This window comes from Chroicocephalus ridibundus, chromosome 4, assembly GCF_963924245.1.
Source record: "Chroicocephalus ridibundus chromosome 4, bChrRid1.1, whole genome shotgun sequence".
In the NCBI taxonomy this organism is placed as follows: domain Eukaryota; kingdom Metazoa; phylum Chordata; class Aves; order Charadriiformes; family Laridae; genus Chroicocephalus; species Chroicocephalus ridibundus.
The window spans coordinates 87,013,387-87,035,916 of NC_086287.1; the positions used below are offsets into that span (position 1 = coordinate 87,013,387).

Genomic DNA, 22,530 nt, shown 5'->3' on the forward strand with positions numbered 1-22,530 from the left:
TAGTTCATTAGCACAGACAGACCCAAGCTAGTCCTAGAAAAAGTAAAGAATAATTGAAAAAAAGTGCTTAGCAAAGATGCAGCCCCTTACCAGCCCATCCAAGCAGGGAGCTTGAGGCTTCTGGAAGTACAGATTGTTCTATCCCCTGAGCTGACCTTGAGTTGAAGAGGTAACATATGGCTCCCTTCTTGCTTTTTCTTTAATTGCATGACTATCAAAAAAAAAAAAGCTCTGCTGAGTTTTTGTTCATATCTTAAAGGCATTTTACTAAAGTAATAGATAAAAAAGAAATATGTTAAATAAAAACATTTATTAGAGGACATAATTTTAAATATTTAATGATATAATTAAGTCTTATTAATGTAATGGTCTTTATTCTTCAGCTTAAAAATTCACAAGGTTAATTTCCCTTTCATCTTTATTATGCAATGTTTGCCACAATTATTTGTTATATATTCTTATAAATATTTGATTAATATTAGAGATTTTAATTTAAATAAAAATGTGTCATCTTTTACCACAGTGTTACTCCAGCATTAAACTGGAATAAGTGAAATTAGCACAGGAGTGAATCAGGCCCCACTATTGCTTCCGTTACGCCAAAGTTGGTTTATTTGGCTCAAGTAATTCACGGAGAACACTGCCTTTTACTGCTGTCTCTTCACTTCAAATGGCTTGCAAAGAAGCTGAGGATCAAAAAATAACAATCATTTTCATGTCGTTTCCTGTGGGGGACGTTATTTCCAGCACCTCAGTCTCAGATACTTATACACTTGATTTTACTACTATTTAACAATAAGCACCACCTATCAAAGTTCTTAAATAGATGTAGAATAATATTTCAGGAGGTATTTACTTGATTCACTAAATTACTGGCATTAACACTAGTTCTTTTCAGTAAAATGATTCTTCTACGTACTCTGCTGTTTTAGCTGCTTACTGAAAAAGAGCAGTACTCCAGCATTAAGACCTGGGGATTTAAATGATTTATATTCTCCTTCATTAGCAATATTTGTTACATATGCACCAGAAAATATTTATTTATTTATTAGATCAGTCTGCCAAACTATGATGTCAGCATCTGCTGAAAAAAATCACTTTGTGGGCAATGTGTTGACTTACCTTCTTAATTAAAGAAACAAACCAGAAATCTCAGGAGAAAAGAACTCTGAAATAAGCAGATACTCCTAATCTGTCACTGCATTCAGAATGGAAAGACAAATGTGATTTGGACTAGCAGCCGAACTTCGGCTTGTGTGGCTATTAGATTTGAGTTATGGGGCATGCAAAACTACCTTTCTGGGAGTTTCTTCGGGTCGTATATGCTGAAACCTGAGGCTTGTGCTACATTTCCTTTTGCTTCTATTAATAACCACAACTACCTCTAGTTTGTTTGCCTGTTATCATTGTCACATGGACCTAAGATAGGCTATTAGAAAACTATATGTTAGAAAATTATATTCTCTGTGGAATGCGTGAGGAATACTTAAGTTACAAAAAATAACATTCAAAAGAGCCAACACTCCAAGCAGGGTGGAGTCTAAGCTAGCAAACAGGAAACAATCCTGTTGGCTTCTCTCAGCACCTCACTTGGAAACCACAGCCCTACAACCACAGCACTAGCCGAGATACAGGCATGATTACTCTTTCCACTTATAGGAAGTCCTACTGATTTAGAACTTATAAAAGATTCAGTTCGCTCACCTTGTAGCATATCCCTAGTATATGCAAGCATTTCATCTCCCCTGGGATCCACCCATCCCTCTTACATCAGCTCTCAGTTAGAAGTCCATTAGAAATCTGTTTTATTTAGAGTATGCTTAAGCTTGCTATTATCATAGAATTTTATGGTAAATCCCGCTTGAAAGTGAGTACTTGGCTCTGAAGTCAGACCACAATGATATGAGGAATGGAAAAAGTCTTCAATGGTTTCCCCCCAAAATAAACTCATTTGCGCAGTGGAGAAAGTCAGGTGTGTACCTCAAGTGTTAAGTCTGCTTTTTTAAATACAGGGGAGCCCCTTAGAAATACCATTCAGTTAAACACCTACCTCTCGCAGGTACTTACGGGTATTTTTCATTCTTTGTTCTCGGAGCTGTACCTGGTCTGGTCTCCAAACTGCTACCTCCCAACATCCTCTCTCTTCCTGTCCTCCCTTTCTTCTTTCTCTGCCTTCTGTCCTGCTGATGTAGCAGTTAAACAGCCTAAAACCGCTTGGCTGCATGCATTGCCTCCTGCAGCCAAAAAGCAGCATTGTACAGAACTTCATGTCGCTGACAGACACGACACAACTTGTCCCACTGCGTAATGTCAGAATTTGACTGAGCACATCAGTGTAACAGAAGGACAGATTAATCTTGCTGTTAAGGACAGATGAGAACACACAGAACTTGTTACATGTGTGCCTTGGTCATTTTTTTGATTTATATCCATGTAGAATTACTTGTTTTCTAAAATGGTGACAAAAAGCACTTTTAATATCAGCAAGTGATTGAGTAAGGCCTTAAAGAATGGGATATATGTGTCTATATAAGAGTACTTCAGTTTTTCACAAATTAGTGTGTATTTATAGAGGGTATTTGTGTTTGCTGAGAACAGCTAAAAATAACTTTAAAAGCTAAGATTATCAGTGGTGTCCAGCACTTTAAAAATATATTTAAAAAACCCCCTACAACCAAACAACAAAACTCTAAAAGCATAATTAGGGGGTTTGTTGTTAAATCTTGAACTAAGGTCACATTTTGCTGATGAATATGTTAATTTCCTTTTGCAGATAGAGAAGGCTGTTGTTTTGATTCTGATAACACTGAAAACTGTTTGTATCTCAACAACAGTTGCACAATGTCTGGAAGAATTATTGGGCTTTATTTAACTAATATCTCTAAGAATAAAAACATGACAGTAAAGAGCATGATTTGATTTTACATAGAGGAGACAACTCATTTATATCCACACAATTAATGCAGTGAACACTGAATTTCTCTTTGCTCTGATACAAAAAGCAGTGTTACGCTTGGGATTTAGAAGAGTGGCTGTTAGGAAAAAGAAAAAAAAAAATTAACCTGCTTAGTTACTGCACACTAGAGGGCACTTGAGGTAGAGCAAAAAATATTTGCACAGCTTCTGAAACCAATCCAGTTACCTACACTCACAAGGCATATTGAAAAGTAAAAGCAGATTAACTTTACAAATTGTATCCAGAACACTAATGTACAAAAAATGGTTGATTGCCTTGCTTGATATAATTTTCTTTTGTCCTTATCTTAGAGTTTGATGTACAAAACAAATATTTGTTTTTCTAATAGTCAACCTGACAGCAACTAATCAAAATTACAAACGGTACCCAAGGAATAATAAAACCTGATAATGTGTTGTTATTTTTATGCACTCCATAATATCACTGGGGCATATGGTACACAAATTAGTAGTTGTGTGTTTTATATTTTAAAATCTCTAGAGAGTGAAGGGGGCTCAGAACTAGTTATGTTTTATTTTACTAAATGGAGTAATTTTGGGATGAGAAGAGGATTTGCTAAGGGCCCAAAAGCCCCAGTGCTGCTGTTGGGTTAAACCTTTTCTTTCCGTTTGACAGTCCATGGGCTGGAAATGGAATTTGCATGGCTATGAGAATGTTTGTCCAATCAAAGAAAAGGTAACTTAGTCAAAAATCAATGCATTTGTTACTCGATACACGAGAAGAAATAAGGGAATGGACTTTGATTAGATGTCTTTGACAGAAGGCCAGACTGGAAAGCAAGTATTTTTAGGTGATTGAGAATAATTTTTGTCACTTACGGATGCTGCTGCTCTGTGGTCTGTTCTTTCTTCAGTGGGGTTTTTCAAGCTTTCTGTTCCAGTGTTGGATATGGAATTTTAACCTGTTTTGATCTCTATAAAGACCTGGCATTCCTCTGCAAATTCCTCACTTAGGTTCCTCAGTGTTTCTAGCTTTCCCTGTTAAAATGAAAATGAAGCCATGAATTTCTGTCAGTACAAAAAAAAAAAAAAGCCTACCCCCAAACATATAGTTTTATCTCATGGGCCATTTGTATAATTTCCTTTGTTTTAATCTTAGTATGGGTTGTAAGCATTATGTAATGAACTTTTTGAAGTTACAGGTGTTTTCAGTGACTTCCCAAACACAGGGGATCATTATTTTTCATGATAACCAACTTGTGATAACAGTATACATGCAGCTTTTAAAGGTTGTAAGACAGTGATAAGAACCTATGTTCTAAAGGTAATTATGCCTCTGTACTGGCATGCTGAACTGATAAAAGCGCTTATTTTATTCAGAAATGTTCTGGACTTATCTTGTTTCTTCTTAGTTTATGGAATGTGAATTCTAGCCTTTCAAAGCAAATTAAATTTAGGGATAATCCCTCACATAACTTGAGCAAAAGGTACAAACTAGGTAGAGCGTTTGGATATCGCCTGAGCAAACAGCATTGAATTTAAAGCTTTAATAGGATAATGGTAGGATACACCACTATTCTGTAAACTTGCTTTAGTAATTTTTCAGAGCAGTTATTAATTTTGTATTAATATTACTTTGGAGTGGCATGCTAGTAGTAATCCCTGTAAGCAAAAGTTGCTTGCAGTAAAGTCATTTATCTTAATCAGGTAATTCACACTGGACTCATTAACCTCAGGTAATTTTGGATCAGGCCCTATATTGTATATTAAAAACTGAAATCAGCTACTGATACTTTGAGGGAAATATCTCATTACTAGGTGATGGAATAAAATCTGAATATGAGGAATTAACACAGTGGTTTCTTTTCCAGGCATGCTTCCCTTCACTCTCCTCCCCACCCCTTTCAAGTTCCTGACTTTTGCATTGTTATTTAAATGAGATGACGCTGAACACTTACATCAGCAGCAGCCCTTGTAAGGCTGTGTTGTGATTGAGTTGCCCCTGAAGAGCTCATTTCAAGTCACTTCTATTGAATATTTTTAAGCAGTAAGGTCTAAATTCTCTGTCTTCAGAGAGCAGTTTATTGCACTGCTTTGCAATGCTGAGGAACAAAGAATTATATGATAATCAACAACTGTTTTCACAGAAACATAAAAGGTTGAAAACATGCTTGTATTCCATTATGCCACACATTTTTAGATGACAGACAGGTATCTCCTGTCTGTGTATGAATGAGAAGTCACATTAGGGTTTTAATCCTTCTTACTCATAAAAATAAATAGGGAAGAAAATCTCCAGGTTCTCTTCCAAGTAGATATTGATTTATGCCCCCCACCCCCCCCCATCAGTCACAATCAGTCAAAAAACCCCAATCCGAAACAAATAAAAACAACCAAACAAAACAAAAAATCCCAGGGGGATGAGGGGGACCAAACCACTCCAAAAACACAGAAACTAAAAAACACACAACAAAAAGTCACAAAAATAAGGCAAAAAATATAAACAAAGAACAACGTTCCACACCACAAACCAATGCATTTTGTGAAGGTTCTATGTAATTTTTTTTCTGCTTACAAAGATTTAATATGAAAAATTGAATTCCAGTTTGATCCAGGACATATTCAGTCACATACATTTTGCAGATTATTTTTCTTCACTACAGTTACTAAACTAAAAATCTTGATCCCATTTCAATTGGAGTCAGAGCTGCTTTTTGCTTTAAAAAAAAAAAAAGAAAAAGAAATGACCATTTAGGAGACAGAAGTATCTTCCTTGTAACATGTATTTAAGAGGAAGCAATTTTTAGCGAGCATACTCATCAGTGCTACGTGATGTTGTGTATGTCCGTATATCTCTCTCTCTGATAAACATCATTAAATCATTTAATTTGGACAGGATGCAGAAAGTTGTAAATTTTCCTTTGCTATTCCAAGATTATTTTTAAATTAAATATGAATCTATGCATTTCTTTCTGTCAAGGCTTACTCCATCATCTGAAAGGCTTTCCAGCAGGGGAATCCATGGATGACATAATCTACTTGAACAAGACACTTACCACCCTCTCCTACAACAACTTGAGGATGAAAGAGCATAGCATTTGCCCCAGTAATTTCCAACTGTAAGAAAGGTCACATAGAACAAACGGCAAAAGTCAAAGGTTGAAATCAAAACAAAAACTAAACTTTTAAGCTGTACTTGGAGGTACAACCTCTACCATTAGCTTTCTTCCCACAGACAACTGTATGATCTGCTTAAAGCACAGATATAAGGGATCTGACACATTCTTATGAGGAAGTATTTTTATTCTTGGTTCCTTCCATCAGGTATTATTAATAGAAATGAAAACAAGGTGCACAGCTACTCTTACTGACACCACCCACCCCCACCAAAAAAAAAAAGTTTGAAAACTGTTAATCACCAGGAGTAGAGACAGGCTAAATATCTTCATGCTTCCTTGTGGCAGCATCTATAGTCTCACTGTGTTGTTCAGCTGGTGTAAGGATGGGGGAGAAAAATACTCCTTTGCCTCAGTGGAACCCCAGGTAAAGGGAAGCCACATTTCTGATGCTATCTATTGCACTGCAGAGTGTTTTGTATTTCCCTCAAGGCGCTCTGCCGGCTTCAACCAAGTATTGTGTATTTTATATCCATCCTTCTCCAAGGAATCATCCCAGGCTCACAGTTTGGGAAAGTAAACGTTTGGGCTGAGGGAAGCAAAGAAATAGTTAGATGTTTGTCTTCCTTGCCATTGAAAAATGCCAAATTCTGGGTACGTTTTGCTACGTTCTGATAAGTTTGAGACTCTTCAGAATGAATATTTATGCAAGAAGAAATGCACCTGCTACCTGCAATAACTTGCATTAGTTAAAATAAAGCGAAGCACCTAAGAGCTCCAAATGCAGGTCTCTCCCTTCTTCTCGTTCACTGTCTTGCATGCATGCACGTACACACAGTATCAGCATGAAAAATAAGATTAGCAATCATGAAATTAAGTTATATGATATTCTTACTATATAGAGGAATACTAGGGTCCACGTTCTGTAATCTTAGTAGATCTTCAACAATGTAGTCATCTTAATTTTTTTTTGTTTAAGGTTAAAAGGTTTTCAGATTATATGAATGAGTTTAAGATGACCAGATATTTAAAAATAAAGTTGAGCAAAACAAGCCAGCTTCAATAATACAGCACCACATTGAATGCTGATCTTAAACACAATATAATACTGGTCAAGGAAAGTTGGAGAAAGAGGATGGAACCAAGTGCACTTAAGCTTCCACAGCAGTAGTGGTGACGTGTTGGATCAGTCCTCCATTTTAAGAGTTGTTGTCTGTACCTGCCTGTGTCCATACCTTGTGCTTCTCTACTGGTAAACATTAAACTGGGGAAAAAAATACAGGTGGTGGTAACACTTTGAGCTATGATGCATGCAATTATTAAATATAATACATTTAATCTTCTAATAGATAATACATGCAGCATATAAAGGAAGAAACCTCATAAGCTCCATTAATAAAGAAGGTGGGTAAAGGGGTCACTTTGACCTCTGGTGTGGTGCTGGCTGGGTGTTCCTCAGCCCTGCTGAGCCCTCTGAAGGGGACGAGCAAGCTCCAGCTCTGGAGAGTGGGAGGCAGCTGAGGATGCTCGGTGCTCAGGGTCTTCCCAGCCCTCCGCAAGCGTGGAGGACACGAGCACTGTCCCTCACAAAGAGGGTCTGGAAACGGGGCCATGGTCAACAACTTACTGTGCCTTGGTTGCCCTTCAGCTACCTCTTGCCGTGTGGAGGTCTTGGCTCTGTTCTGCGTTTAGGCTGGTTCAGGCTCCTGCTTATGCTTTGGTTGCCACCCTTAGCTTTAAAACAGCAGAGGAGAAAATTTAAACGCCTGCAGTTCTTGGGGGCTTGTTTGTAGAAGGGTTTTTTAAAGGATGCCCTCCCTGTGCCCGGAGCGCCCGCCCGTCTCTCCCGCGCCGCCTGTCAGGGAGGCGAACGACTATCCCCCCGCCGCCCGCCCCGGGCTCCTGCCCCCTCCCGCCGCCGCGTCCCCCCGTCCCCGCCCGTCTCCCGGCGGCCCCGGCTTCCCCTCGGCGGCGGCCATCGACTCAGCGCCCGGGGGGCTCCTTCCCGCCCCCGCCGCGCTTCGCCGCCCCTCTTCCTGCCCCTCCGCCGGCGCTGCGGCCGCGTCCCGGCCCCGCCGTCCTGCTCCGCCGACCCGGGCCCCGCGGGCGTCTCAGAGCCCGGCCTCCCCGCGCCCTTCCCGCCCGGCCTGAGGGAGATGCCCCGGCGCGGAGTTGGCGGCGGCGGGGAAGGAGCGGCGTCGGGGTGTGAGGAAAAGTTGTGTGCTTCGCCTGTGGAAGGCGGGGTGGGGGGGTGCGGAGGGAGAGGGAGAGGGGAGGGGGGGGGAAAAACCGCCACCCAAAACTGCTTACACGAATTTCCAAGCGCTAGACCTGCCTCCGAGATCAGCCCAATAAGAGCTGTCAGGGGAGGCTCCCAGCTCACTTTTCCACATCACTTCACAGTTACATTTGGCAGGCAGGCACGTTGGAGCGCTCAGACCCGGAATTAGTGGATTTATTTGGAATATCCCTGCTTTCCCGGAGACGTGCTGCTGCCGCTGGCTTGTGCAAAGGGGAGAAATTAATAACTGCACTTTAGCATGCAGGCACAGAAACCCGAGACGCTGAGTAACCAGCATCTCCTCCAGCATCAGCAGCCTCAAAAAGCATGAAAAGAAAATCTGGAGAATCCTGCCTGTTCACAGGGACAGGCTAGTGTTTTTTACCTCACCCTTTCAATCCGTGCGTGAAGTGGCTGTCAGCAGGCGGTTTCCTTGGTCCTTGAAAGAGTGAGTATTCATTTTATTAATATTATTTATGTCTTGCTGGCAGAGGGCTGTCTCTCCATAGATTTCTTTTTGACTTAGTGTCTGTGTTCTTGCAAGGTGCACTGTGCGAGTGCCTTCCTCGTTAATAGGTATGGTATTAGGCTGAACTGTAGTGGCTCATTAAGTCGGATGTTTTGAAATTCCCGATAATGAAAATGTCATGGGATGCTAGTTAGGATTTTTTTTTTTTTTTATTATTCCCTTGGGAGGAGGTGATGGTGTGTCTGTTCTCCCTCCTGTTTTGTTTTTAGGGTGGGTTTGGGGTGGTTTTTTTTCCCTTCTTTCACCCCCGTTAAAGGATCGGGAGGACTTCGGATCACAGAGGGTTGCTTCCAAGGCTGGAGAACCCGTTTCTTTTCCTTGTTTTCTTATTTAGTACAATAAATCTCTGGGCTATTTCACTGTGTTGAATAGATGCAGGGCTGCATTCATGCATTGCAATAGATTGCAGTTTTCGTGCTGAGAATAAAAATCACCCACCAGCCAGATATGTAAATGAGGGAGGAGGAGGCTGGAAGAACCATGAAGGGGGGAAATCCCCCTGATTTATCACCGTCTTCTCTCCCCACAAAGCTTTGCACCCCCTAGATAAATAAATACATAGGAATGGTATGATAGCCTCCTTTCCTACTTTCAGAGAGGAAAGCATCCTGGAAATAGTGCTCTTCCTCTTAAAAGCGGAGATGGGAATGAATCTCTAGCCATAACTAGCCAGGAGTCATCCCTGTCCCACAAGTTGTTTTCCTTCCCTTTCTTTGGTTGACTAAACAGATAATGCACCCGCTTGAAACTTTGGAGAGGGAGAAAGCCCCTTAGCTCCAGTCGCTCGTTAGTTGTATGACTGCCGAGCTCCCAGAGAAGAAATGCAGGAGCCTGTCGACCCCTGAAGCAGGCTGTTCCACTACATGCTTCATCTTCTCTTTGAGGAAGGCAGAGGAGTAACACATCCTTACATTCTGCTTGGCTACGCTATCTGCTGGGTAGCAGCATCCCAATCGGGAGCCCCGAGCTGTCAGACAGCATCCCTGCTAGACAGTATCAGACCTGTGTGCGGTGCTTGGCTGGGGAGCCTGGGAGGCACTGCAAAGCTTCAGCACAGAAAGCCCGTGGCAGCTTCTGTGTGGATATTATAGAAGAGATTAATTCAAATCCTTATTTAGACACTGCCTACCGCCATGAAGGTGACACCACTTAACACAGGCAGAAATTCCTTTGTGGTTCACTGCTGTTCAGTCATGTCTTGAATCTGTCTCAATTCAAACAGTTTATGTTTAGTACCAGACTAAATAGAGTGGAATCAATCCAACCTGGCACATAACGGCGTTACACAAACCTGCTCGTGTTGCCAACAGGTATCAAACTCCATACCCTCACTTCTCCCTCCCTCCTCTGCTCATTCAGACGGGCACAAACACACATGCTCCATTCCATGCAAACAGTTCTTTCTTTCCTCTGAAAGTAGGAATAAATACTCTTGCAACTTTCATAAAAGCTGATGCTTCTGAACAGGCAACTTGATCGCATAAACGACTTGGCATTTGTGTCTCTGGCTATTGCAGCCAGATGTTTTTTGGGGGGTCCTGATTTTAAGATATCAAATAGCATTAACTGTTCATTGTTTCAAATCTACCGTGTTAGTGCTTAATGGGAGGGAGGCTAACAGCTGCTTACTTCAATTTCAATTAAAGAATAGAGCTGATAACTACCAAAGCTATAGATAAAGAATCCTCTTAACTTCGTTCATCCTCTTTTGGAAATTCTTCAAGAGTTTCTTTACAATAAGGATAAAGAGAAATACGCAGTACTTTCGTATGAACAATATTCTTTTTCTACGTTCGATACCAGGCTGTTATGAAGAGACTTCACAATAGGCTTCTCAGTAAATATAAGTAAATAATACATACATTCGGAAGACTGAAAAATTGCCCTAGTGTACATTTTACCTGTCTTAAATAAAATTACAAAGCAGCAAGAAGAAGTTAGTATTTTGCATACCTGTGAAATTATCAAATTTCACAACCATAAAACGTGATAACATCAAAACCCCAAAGCTCTCTGTATTCTCACCTCCTAGCCTGATCGTATGAATGTTTGCAACAGGAAAACCCAAGGAAGGGAAGTGATTATTATGTGATATTCTAGACTAAGGTTTTCATCCATTCAGCCTTATTGTTCCACCTTAGTGCATACGGAATGAGCACAGCTTTCTGCTAGCTTCTTCCTAGGCTTGCTATTGACTACCTCTCCCGTCTTTTTTAAAAACTCGCATGCTGGCTTTAAATAACTTTGATTTCCGTGCCTAGTTGTAAGCTGAGGGCCTTCAGTGTCCTTGAAGATTGAATCATTTCATGCAAGTTGGTTCTTAAGTTATCCAGGTGAGCAATTTGTTAACTGAGCAGGCTGCTAGCCAAGAAACTAACTTTGGACATTTTCTTCTATATTAAAAAATCAGTAAGAAGTACGTGTGCCTGCTTAACAAATACAGCTGGTTTTAGTAAGAAGTATCCTTGTATAGGACATCTACTCCTTTTACCTTTCACTTAAAAAAACCCACCAGTTTTCATCTCTGTGAGATGAGGTACAGTACTTCTTAGATGAAGTCGCTCAGTGCTTTTTCAGTGTACCCCAGTCATTCCCATCAGCTCCTGCTACTGAAGTCCAAAAGAGAGTTGTAAAGGGGGAAGTAGTCCCACAATCAGATTTAAATTCACTTTCTTTGTCATTTGTAATCTTCAGAATTTTTTGCAGTAATATTGCACCTTTACCAAATAAAGTAATTGATCCCTGGACGCTTTATTTGTATCATTGTTAACATAGGCTGCATCGTCTTCTCTAGAAAAAAAATATACTGGTACTCCCTTCTTCGGGATATAGAACTGTTACAAGTAAGAACACTCAATCTGCCATGTCTATAGATTTAGGTCTATTACCCCATGAAGTACTTCCTGATTTTTCATTCTATTTCTTACACAGTTGACGGTTTCAGTTTTTAAGATCTTCATTTCAGAAGACCTAAGTGCCCTACAGACTTTAGCTGGGACTTTTTCAGCGACTTACTGAAATTAGGGGCCTGGAACCCACCCATTTGACCCTTGATACATACAGATAATTTAATTTCCAAAACTTGAGGCTTTCAAGGAGAAAAAATACTGACCTCTAAGTTTATGAACAAGAAGGAAATATGAATGCGTACTTTAAGCTCTTGGTGCTGCCTATCTCTAAAAAGGTGATTATACACACTCTGTAACAGAAAGCAACTGCTCATGCTATGTAGTATGAACAGATATTTTTATAGCATATCTAATAACTGTAAGATCCTGTATATCTTAACAGTATTCCTTTTCTATTCTGTTTTCCATTTTGATATTATCAGAGCCTGACTTTTTGGATATACTGTTAATAATGACAATTCTATGCTTACAGTATACACTATAGTTGTATCATAATATTTCAACTATGAGATTAAAATAATACAAACTAAATGCTTTCAGTGGAGGGAAATGCTAAGGCATTTTGAGCTTGGAACATTTTAAACATCATCGCTACCATAAGATCGCATCAACAGAATTAAATCAGATGATGGAAACTCAACATTTTTCTTAGTGTTGTTGCCATAGAAAAGGTGGCTCACTTCATAGCTTTCTGAACATAACTATTTGAGCAGAAGATAGAAACAGAACAAAATAAAGTTCAATTTGAGATTTCAAACGTGTATAGATATATTCTCCCCCCTCCCCCCCTACTTCCCCAGCCCTTTGTTCTGGAATCTGTTCAGCATGTTTTTCATTTTGTCAACCAAGTAAAAAACATCAGCACAGTGACATTTCAACTATATTAATAAAATGTTCAAAAACATTGGGGTACTGATGGTATCTGGAGTGATAAGTGCAAGCTGAAAAGGAAAGGTGATTTCTGAACCAGTTCAGTTACCAACAGATAGTTTAAAGCATCTGACTCCAGGTAGGAGACTGATTTCTGTCTGCCTTAGTCATGAGACTAGCCTGTATCCATGGGTTGCAATGATAATACTCATAGACTTGATTTTCCAAGCTGTAGGGCATGATGTGTCTTGTGAAAATCTTTTGCATTGAGAATGATCATCACCTTGGCTTAGATTTGAAATTAGTAATGTCAACTGGTCCTAGATCTGAATAAGTGAAACCTTCCATGGGAAGTGTCTACTGTACCCTGCGGTGCCTAAGTCATAGGCAAGCTCAGGAAGGTGTTTCTCAGAGTATCTCGCTCAGTTTGTTGCAACTGGATGTGGGAGTTCAAAACGTTATGAAAGCACTCAGTCTTGGCAGCCATTAGTTCACTGTTGCAACTCTAATTTGGTGTACGTTCGGTCGAAGTAGCTTACTCCAGGGAACCAATGCTCAGCCTAATTTGAGGAACTCAGATAACCATTTAAATTCATTTCCTTTGCAATCACCGATTATCATGTAAAATATACACGTGTATATGATTATTTTTATGGGGTTTTAATACATATATAAATATCATTATATTGAAGCCCCTGAATACTAATGCAAATGGACTGTATGCATTCACATGTAGTGAAATTAATTAGTTGAGTTTTGCAATTGAGCAACACTTTAGATGTGAACCTCTTTTGAATTAAATGGAACAGCTATGATTGCCATGTAAGTAACAGATCATCAGAACTTAATTCTTATGTTGCTGAAGTTTGGATTGAATTCTGTATTCTAGCCTGTGACCTTTATTTTTTGCACATTTCCAAAAGTTAGACTGAAAAAAAAACCCACCAAAAAACCCCACTCAACCTGGCAACTGCAAAAGAAGTTTCATGTTGGAGGACCCCAGTTCTTTCCAAACAATTCAAATGAGTTGATGATAAAACTGCCATCAAATTTAATGATGCAAAATTCATTTCTAATTTCATGTGTTTTAGCCAAAAAGATTTCAGTAGCTTTACTGCAGAAGTACCGTATGTAGTTAAAAAAGTCCAGTTATGTTCACATTTTTACTTTTTAAAGATTTTTTTATGTACACACAAATATGCATATGGCTGAAAAGTTTACATAGCTTTCACTAAATCATGATGACCAGTCATAATTTTATATTCTTAGTTTAATCAGAATACATCAAGAAAACTTGTGAGTTTTTCCTTAATTATTATTTTTTGTTTAATTATATAGAAAGTACCTAATACTCTCTCTGAAGAAAACCAATGAAAATAAAAGCTCTGTTGTATATCAAAAAAAGACTGAAAAAGAAGCCCAGAAAGGAAGATATTTATGTCCTCCATTAATATTTAAACACTTTTCAGCAAGTACAGGATAAGCACATCCCAGCTGCTGAAACTCTCATGATAAACGATGCCCTAGGCAGAGCATGGTTAACACCTAATTCTCAGTCGCAGGCCAATCTGTTTGCCTTTTTATGAGGTCTCTTCATGTTGTGCACAACTTGCTTTTCTTCCCCTCTCTCATTTAAAAGTGATACAGGTCTTCAAATTATGTAATACACCCTCGTAAAAATGAGCATCGGTTTGAGAGATGAGGTTGGCATGAGCTGAAGCTATTAAATCTATATGTAATTCAGTTCTATTTTAGTCACAGGAAAATCGCTTTAATCAGTGGACTGTAGAGAATAAAAAAGTACTTCAGTTCCTTTCTCCCTCTTACTATAGAACAAAAACAATATACAGATACAGCTATTTTTGTCATGTTTAAGTTTCTGGACCACCTTAGTTGTTCAAACAGATTTTGACTTTCTTCCCTCTCTGTTTTGAGCCAGCATCACGATCTTCTCAGCACAAGGGTGTGAGGTGAACTGATGTTTTGACACACATTCTGGAAACCTGAAAACAAATCTTTTTGTTTTTTTTCTTTTTTAAGTATAAGAGGTTGAAAGGAAGTTTGCAGATACCTTTTGTTCTACAGTAGATCTAAAATAGCTCTAAGGACCCTTCCAGCCTAACCCATTCTATGATTTTAATGCCTATTCTTTTGGTATCAGCTGTCATGAAAAATTAAAAAAAAAAAAAATCCAACAAAACCCCCCAAGCTCCCAACATGTTGTACATACTAATTTCATTGGAGAGGAAATGCAATCAAACAAGTCATACTACTCAGCCACAGACAGTGGAGCACACTCTGCCTCTTGGTCCTGTACCTGTCTAAAGTCTGTCACAGCTGGATTCAGGACTGGAATTCCTGAGCACTATACAATGCAAGTAATAGTAAAATAAAGTAGAAAAAAATAGTTTGAAAGTGCTAACAACACACTCGGGATTTTTTTACATGCACTCTGGTTCTGTAAAATAGTGAACGCTTTTGGAAAGACTGACAGCTTTCCAGTATCTGAGCCCTGGCAGCTTTAAAGTTGGCCCACGTTGAATTTACTATTGAAGAGTAAAAAACATATCCCCAATAAGAAATTGTATGGTTTCCAATAGAAGTTAAACATCAGCATGACATCACAGGGCCAGGTTTTTTTGTTTTTTAAAAAAAGGATTTCCTGAAAGTACATCTTTGCCAAAAAGTTTAAAAAACATGTAGGTAGTCAGTAACATAAAATAGACTTTGTAGATATGATAAAGTATCATGTTAAGCAATCAAAGAATAACGAGCAATTTGTTACAATATATTACTTTGATTAAAGAAGATATATTTCAATGTGATGTGCATATCATTTTCTCTTTATCCCAAAGCATTAGTCAAGTTGTGTAATGACCTATATCCTGTAGGAGCCTCATCTCTGCTTCAGAACACCAGTCGCAGTGTTTCCTAGGGAAACCAAAGGGGTAAGGAAACTAAGGAAGAAGATTTTATCTTAGAGAAGCCTTTCTAACCCTTCCTTACCTCGGCCTCTGAAACAGGCCCCTAAAACTGAAGTAACCTGCTTTTGCTAATAATAATCTTACAGATAGATGAATAAATCTCCCAATAAATGTTAATGGTCTAAATACTGAGGAAACTATTGCATTTCTGTGCTGGCACGTATATTTCTGCATGTCTGTTATTACCTCAGTGCAAATAGATGGATTCCAGCAGCCATATGCTTGATGCAAAGACTGATGAACACTGTGCTTAAAACGGTCCCTTGGCATTTGATACAAGCTTAATAACTAACTTAACGTAACAAACTGTCCAGATGTCTTTAACTATAAAGGGCAGCAATGCATGACTAAGCATAAAAAATAAGGTGGCATAGCTTTGCACAGTGGGTGCTCTGTGTGTGTGTGTGTAGGACACAACATCTAAGACCAAAAGAGAGAGAGGTAGTGTCTGTTACCGTTGTTGCTGAAATAAGTAATTCTTTACATAACTGCCTTTGGTTCTCTGGACAGCCATAAGCAAATTGCCACACGTAATATATCAAAATGAACTTGGACAATTGATTTGCACTTGTATTGCAGGATCCTTTCCTGCACATCTCTGACAGCACAAAGTATACTTCACGTGTATGTCACCCTGCTGCTATAACAGAGTTAACGTAACATTTCCCATCTCATTTTCCTTCCTTTGAAATTTCAGGTGCTTGGCCAAAGGAAAGGACGTGTGGGTAATGCTTTTCGATGTTACGGTTAACTCCGGGTGACATAACAGTCCCTTAAAATCACTGTTAGTCAGTGAAATTTAGAGCAGCTACAAAGCATGATTATGATTTGGGGCTGTGCCTGGGAGGAAATTTCAGGTGCTTGGCTGGCAGCTGCGTGCAGCCCCTCTCCGCCGTGCGGTAGCTGGTGCTGCTGGTGGTCAGGATCCCAGGGAGTTCTCCTGAGAGGGGCTGCGCTCAGAACAGCACATCCGACGCCAGCCTGGCTGCGGCTGAGACGGGAGAGGTTTCCATCCCTAAAATCTGCCAGCATCCATGATTGGAGCTGCATCAGACTGCCATGGTTAGATACTAGGAGTCCATCAGGGTCCCTAATTGCTTGTTCTGTCCTCTTTTCCGAAGTTATCCTCCTATCAGTTTTGTTGATTCAACTATTTGTCCAACTGCTCTCTAAAGCGTGAAGTCAAACTTCATGTGCTCTTGGGCAGCACAGCTGTTTGCAAAACTTTGTGGTGTTGTGCTGTAGTTTATGGGCTCTTCAGTTGTGCTGATGCAACTGCTTGTGCAGCCATGCTGTAAGCTAGATCAGTGCAATCATCTGGCTTATAAACTTGAAGGAAAGGACTGCTTGAATCAGGGGTTTGTTGCAATTTTTTGTAAAACCCACATTTCACTCATCTGGCTTGCAGTGTTGCTTTGCAAATAGCACAATCGCAGGGATAGTAAACAGCAGTGAAGGTGAAGAAAGGAATGGGGATGGAGAAGAATTATTGGAAACATGTAGCTGGCATGTTGGGGGTGTGGGGGGGCAAAACCCTGAAATTAAAATTGCTCTTGGTGGAAGAATAGCATAAGCAATGGCCTAACCCAGCTCTGTCAAAATGATTTGGTTTTAAAAACACCTTACTATTAAAAGCGTTTAAGTTAACAAGATCATTTTGACAGAACTGGGTTAGGGAGTGACTACACATACAGTTATGCTGGCAGAGGAGAGAGGCAGCGAAGTCTAGCAGGGCGTGCGAGTGGCACTTAGTGGGCACTGTAAGCATCATCTCAGCTACTGCCGTAGTTGCCTGTCTGATTACAGCCTCAGTCCCTCTTCATCTCGCAGTAAGGTGAAGAATTGCTTTTTAGTTTTTTGGGGGTGAGTAACCTTTACACATGTGAGTAATCCGCTGAAGAATAATAGTTATTCCTTATGGCAAGAAGTCCTTATTCCTTTGCAGCAGAAACATGAGAATGCTGCCTTATCCAAGGTAATTTAAAATCGGTTTCAGATACAATATGATGGATATGTACTGGACACACAATGAATGTGTAGCAAAGTTACGCAGGCAAGGATGTCATGATTAGTTGTTGTTTATGGTGTCTTGATAGCTCTATTCTGAGGGACTTTGGTTTTGTTCTGCTTTAATGGCAAATTAAAGTCCATACCACAGTTCCCTTAGGAGTAAGAATTATTCCTACAACTAAGACTGGATTGCTAAGGCCTTATATTTTTACTATTGAAAAGTTAAGGCTCTATTGTGCTGCCAAAAGAGGATCAATGAAGGAAAGATAATTGTGCTTCCCACGGTGGGAAGGCTTTGCATCATGTTGCTGCTATTGATGGAAAAGGACCCTGTCTGAATCCTTGAGAAAGGGGACTAGTAAGCACAAGTGGTGGCATCGCTGATACCTGCAGTAGTAAAAGTAAACACAAAGAGCTTAAGGAACAGGAAGAACAGTGTGAAGCCAAAAAAAACCCCAAAAGATATTCTAGCTACTGTGGGGAGAAAAAAACAGGAAGGAGAGAAAGGGCCAGAGGGGAAGGAAAAAAAAAAGAGGTAACTTAAACAATAACAAAGAATTTGCTTGTATGTTAACAAAGGAAACACCAAAAGGTACAAAATGCCTATACCTGTGCACAGGCTGACAGAATGGATCCCAAGTTTGCAGACCTTTGACGGGGGAAATACAATACCTGACCATGAGCCGTGGGAAACCTGTGATAGCGTAAAGAGAAACTCATTGTTGCTTAAGGAATTTCAGATAAAGAAAGTCACAAGATGTAAATTCTTGTCAAGGCCACCTGATTAACTTTCCTATTTTATTCTCCTAACCTATGATAAAACTGTTGCCCACAGCTCTGCTTGCCAGAATAAGGGTCCTTATTTCTGGCAGAAATTAAAATAAATACATTCTTCTGGACCCAAAAGCCCACGTGGGTCGCATGGAATCTCAGGGCTCCACGGGAAGCGTGCAGAATGCAGGGGCTCTCTGCCTGCTGTCGCACAGTGCCAGTTGGAACTCGCTAGGTGATCCGTACATGAACACCTCTCATCAATTATTCGAGGCTGCTTGCATTGTAATGCGGATTTGCTTACATGGAGTGGGCATCAAAGGTAGAGATTATGCATAAAGATACCTAAAACGTTTTCACTGGAATTCCATTGCCTTTATGTATTGTTTACCTCCTCATATTGTGGCAGTTTGATATCAGTCCTCTGAATGCATGCGGAAGAGGTCATTTAATGTACAAAATATAAAAGATCCTGAAAATTCTGACCCAAACCCTCTGCTTTAGGCAAAAATCACTAATTTTTGTCTGGCATCTCTAGTATAGCTTATTTAAATAAACCAGTACTTCAAGTTGGTGGGATTTTTGTGGTTTTTTTAACCTTAATAACAATTCATAGAATCATAGGGTTGGAAGGGACCTCTGGAGATCACCTAGTCCAATCCCCCTGCCAGAGCAGGGTCACCTAGTGCAGGTTGGACATGAACGCGTCCAGGCGGGTTTTGAACGTCTCCAGAGTTGGAGACTCCACCCCCTCTCTGGGCAGCCTGTTCCAGTGCTCTGCACCCTCAAAGTAAAGAAGTTCCTCCTCATGTTTAGGTGGAACTTCCTATGCTCAAGTTTGCGTCCATTACCTCTTGTCCTGTCCCCGGGCACCATTGAAAAGAGCCTGGCCCCATCCTCCTGACACCCACCCTTTAACTATTTATAAGTGTTGATAAGGTCCCCCCTCAGCCATCTTTTTTCCAGACTGAAGAGACCCAAATCCCTCAGCCTTTCTTCATAGGAGAGGTGTTCCAGTCCCCTAATCATCCTGGTAGCCCTTTGCTGTCCCCTCCCCAGCAGTTCCCTGTCCTTCTTGAACCGGGGAGCCCAGAACTGGGCACAGCACTCCAGGTGTGGCTTCTCCAAGGCAGAGTAGAGGGGGAGGATGACCTCCCTCTATGTGCTGGCCACACTCCTCTTGATGCCCCCCAGGATGCCATTGGCCTTTTTGGCCATGAGGGCACGTCGCGGTGCCCTTGAACAACATCAGTTGTTTAGGAATTGATAAAATCCCTAATGAAATAGTGAGGTCAAAGGGCTTAGCTGTTGTGTATCATCACTAAAATGATAAGGTAAATACAGAATGAAAGAAAAAAAACTTTGTTGCAATTGTTACAACAACCCTCTGTGTCCCTTACATGAAGAAACACTAGAGTGGCTCTAAAATCTTTTAACCTAGGATCACGGTGTAAATCAATGCACTAGCATTGTAATAAAGTGTTTTACTTGACCAGATAGATATTCTGTGGTTTGAAACCTAAAAATAAATTGATTTTTTTAAAGCTTTTTATGATCTTACTTTTCCTTCTTTTTCAATAAGAACTTTATATATTAAACTAGTTTTATTAATATATATTGAACTAGTTTTATTAACTTTATTGATCTTTTTAACAAATCTGCTGCGTTCCAGTGTTCACCCTTTAAAGATGCAAGATGATTCTAAAGTAATTGTAACAAAATTAGTCACATTGGATATGCTAGCCATCGTAAAGCTTTCCACCACTCGTATACAAAATGAGAGCTGTCGTCGGTTAGTATATCTGCTATAACTACCTACTGTTGTACCTGACTCTACCTTTATGCAGGCAGTTCACTCGCACAAGTAACCTACATAGATTTTTAGTTCCAAAAGAGGTTGCTATGTATATTACATTAATTTCTGTAGTTGGTATGCAAACACTATGTTCTAGTGTTAGGTTATAAACTCCTACTTCATTGTAATCACTTTCCATGTTGTACTTGAATAAAACTTACGCACTCTGTGGCCTAGAGTTGTACAAGTAGTGCTCTAAGATGCATGTTCCTCTTAATAGAATAGTATTTTTCGAAAAGTGTATCAGCACATACCTAAGTGGGAAACAAATCGCTCAGCTTTATCTGTATTTCTCTATAGGTTGTGCATGGAGAACGAAATTTATGAATCCACTCTTCTGTTTTTGAAACATAAGGCAGTTATCTGAATCTCTGCTACCTGACATAGTGTCACGTTTTCTTTCATCTATTTGCTACGTTAAAGAAATTCTTTGTATTTAAATATCACTTCCCCTCTCAGGGATGCATGGAGAGCTAAAGCTGTTTTGTGAACAGCTTTGCTGGAGTAGGGTTGTATCTATAGTTGTATATATCGTACACTATACAGGGAAACCACTTAGAGGAACAGTGAAGTTTTGTTAACAAGAAAACAGCTCAGGGCCATACCTGGAAATTCAAAGCACAAATTATGCTTCTATGAGCAAAATCTTTATGAGGGTGGAAAGATACTCTTTGAGGGCCATGTTCTTGTCAAGGGTGGTTCTGGCTTCACTGGAATAATCTTGCTGTTATTCCATGCTCACTACTTCTTTAGACCCTGGCATAATACAAGAAGGGAAAACACTACTGTGCCTCTCCTGCTAGTCTTCCCTCATTGCCAGATCTCCCTCCACACCTGGCTTTTTAATCTTGCTAGAGTAGCCTGTTTCAGTTGCCAATATCAATTTCTCCTGTGCATCTAATCCAGAGGATTATAATTTAACTACCAGGCATTTCTTGATTTTTTTGTGTTAGCCAATATGAAAGTTGTAGGGCTGAGTATATAATAATGGCTTCCGTCAGCTCCCAACCATATATATGGTGTTCCGCTTCCAGGAATGGAGAAGACAATTCATTTCCAAATTTGGTAAAGAAATTTGGGGAGAGGACAATCTCCATATGTTGCACAAAGAAAATTCCATGATTCACTGATAGAGCAGCGAATCACAAATGAGAGTCTCTTTCTCAAATAAATCTCAACATGCTCCAGGAGTCTAGGTTGAACTGTAGAGAAATTCATCCAGCTCTACTGTCACGCACTGATACATGCTAAAGTCCCATCAGATTTTTTCTTTACCTTGCACTAACACTTGCCTAACTTTCCTGTTGGTACTTGAGAATCTCGCAGTTTTGTGTTCATTGAGCTTGTGTAACTGTACTCTTCACCGGGTTATTTCATTAAATCAGGTTTAATGACATGGTATGTGCATTACTAAGATTTTTGGTGTGCTTTTGACTCTTGTTTGCCTTAAGGTATTGCTGAATAGGGAGCTACCGTGAGGACAGTCCAGTCAAAATGAATCATCTGCTTTAGTGGTAGCGGATAGGACCTACATTTGATTGGAGTAAGTGAAGAGTAACAGGTGGGGAGGCTGGGGGAGGAACTGAGCAGGGATGCACTGAAAGGAACTTAATGCTTGCCAAGGATTCAGAGTGGCAGTCTGAAAAACAAATATCCTGTTCTTTCTTCAAACAAAAATGTTTCTGTGAGCATCGTATTGTTTTATCTCATTTATTTAATCTCTTTTAGAAGGCAGCCTGTGTAGATTAATTAGGAATTGTTTTCAAAAAGCCTCTTGAATATGAAAAGATGTGCTTTACTTTTATTAATTTGTCCTGTAGTAAAAAGAACTATACCAGTTTGTACTGGCAGAGTAAGAAAGTCAGTCACGGCCCACTTGGGTTCTTTTTAAAGCTTCCTTAGGCAAAGGTATAATGTATTATTCTGTTTCTGGTGGGCCTGTATTTCTGCGTCAAAAATCACTTTGTATATAAACACTGAAAATTCTCAGCTATACAAAAGGACTCTCAAGTTGGGTTTTCAATTTATGCCCCTGGTTTTGAATTTAATCCTGAATATTGTTTGAAGATTATGTCTATTATTCTGTTTTACAGTGGTTCTATTTTCCCTGTGTTTCAATTCTTGCTCCATTGAAGGAACCAGAAAAATCTGTCCCCTGGCAGAGACACGCACGAACAAGTCCACTCATGTATGCACAAGGATCCCATACAAACAAACTTTACTGTTTGCATTGAAAGTTTGGCTGTTTCTCTCTTCTAGCACCAAACGTGCTCCAGGAAATCTAGCTTT

At 39.8% G+C, this 22,530-nt stretch overlaps 1 protein-coding gene and 1 long non-coding RNA gene across 6 annotated transcripts in view; one reads left to right on the forward strand and one right to left on the reverse strand.

Moving 5' to 3' along the window:
• Positions 1-517: 517 nt before the first annotated feature.
• LOC134515551 (uncharacterized) lies at positions 518-8,251 on the reverse strand. 3 transcript variants are annotated; one of them, XR_010071048.1, is made up of 4 exons: positions 5,492-8,251; positions 4,875-5,018; positions 3,796-3,954; positions 518-2,234 (listed from the first exon to the last, which is right to left on the reverse strand). It is a non-coding gene; the product is annotated as an uncharacterized LOC134515551 (long non-coding RNA). The 3 variants fall into 3 exon arrangements; XR_010071046.1 differs by having other exon boundaries at positions 518-3,032; XR_010071047.1 differs by lacking the exon at positions 4,875-5,018 and having other exon boundaries at positions 518-3,032.
• Positions 8,252-8,346: 95 nt separating this feature from the next.
• The window catches only part of CDH8 (cadherin 8), a 148,986-nt gene continuing 134,802 nt past the window's right edge, over positions 8,347-22,530 (forward strand). The window contains exon 1 of one of the 3 annotated variants that reach the window (XM_063334650.1): positions 8,347-8,761. The gene's annotated coding sequence lies outside the window, so the exon portion shown is untranslated. The remainder of the gene's footprint in view (positions 8,762-22,530) is intronic. The other 2 variants (XM_063334648.1, XM_063334649.1) reach the window with 2 other exon arrangements.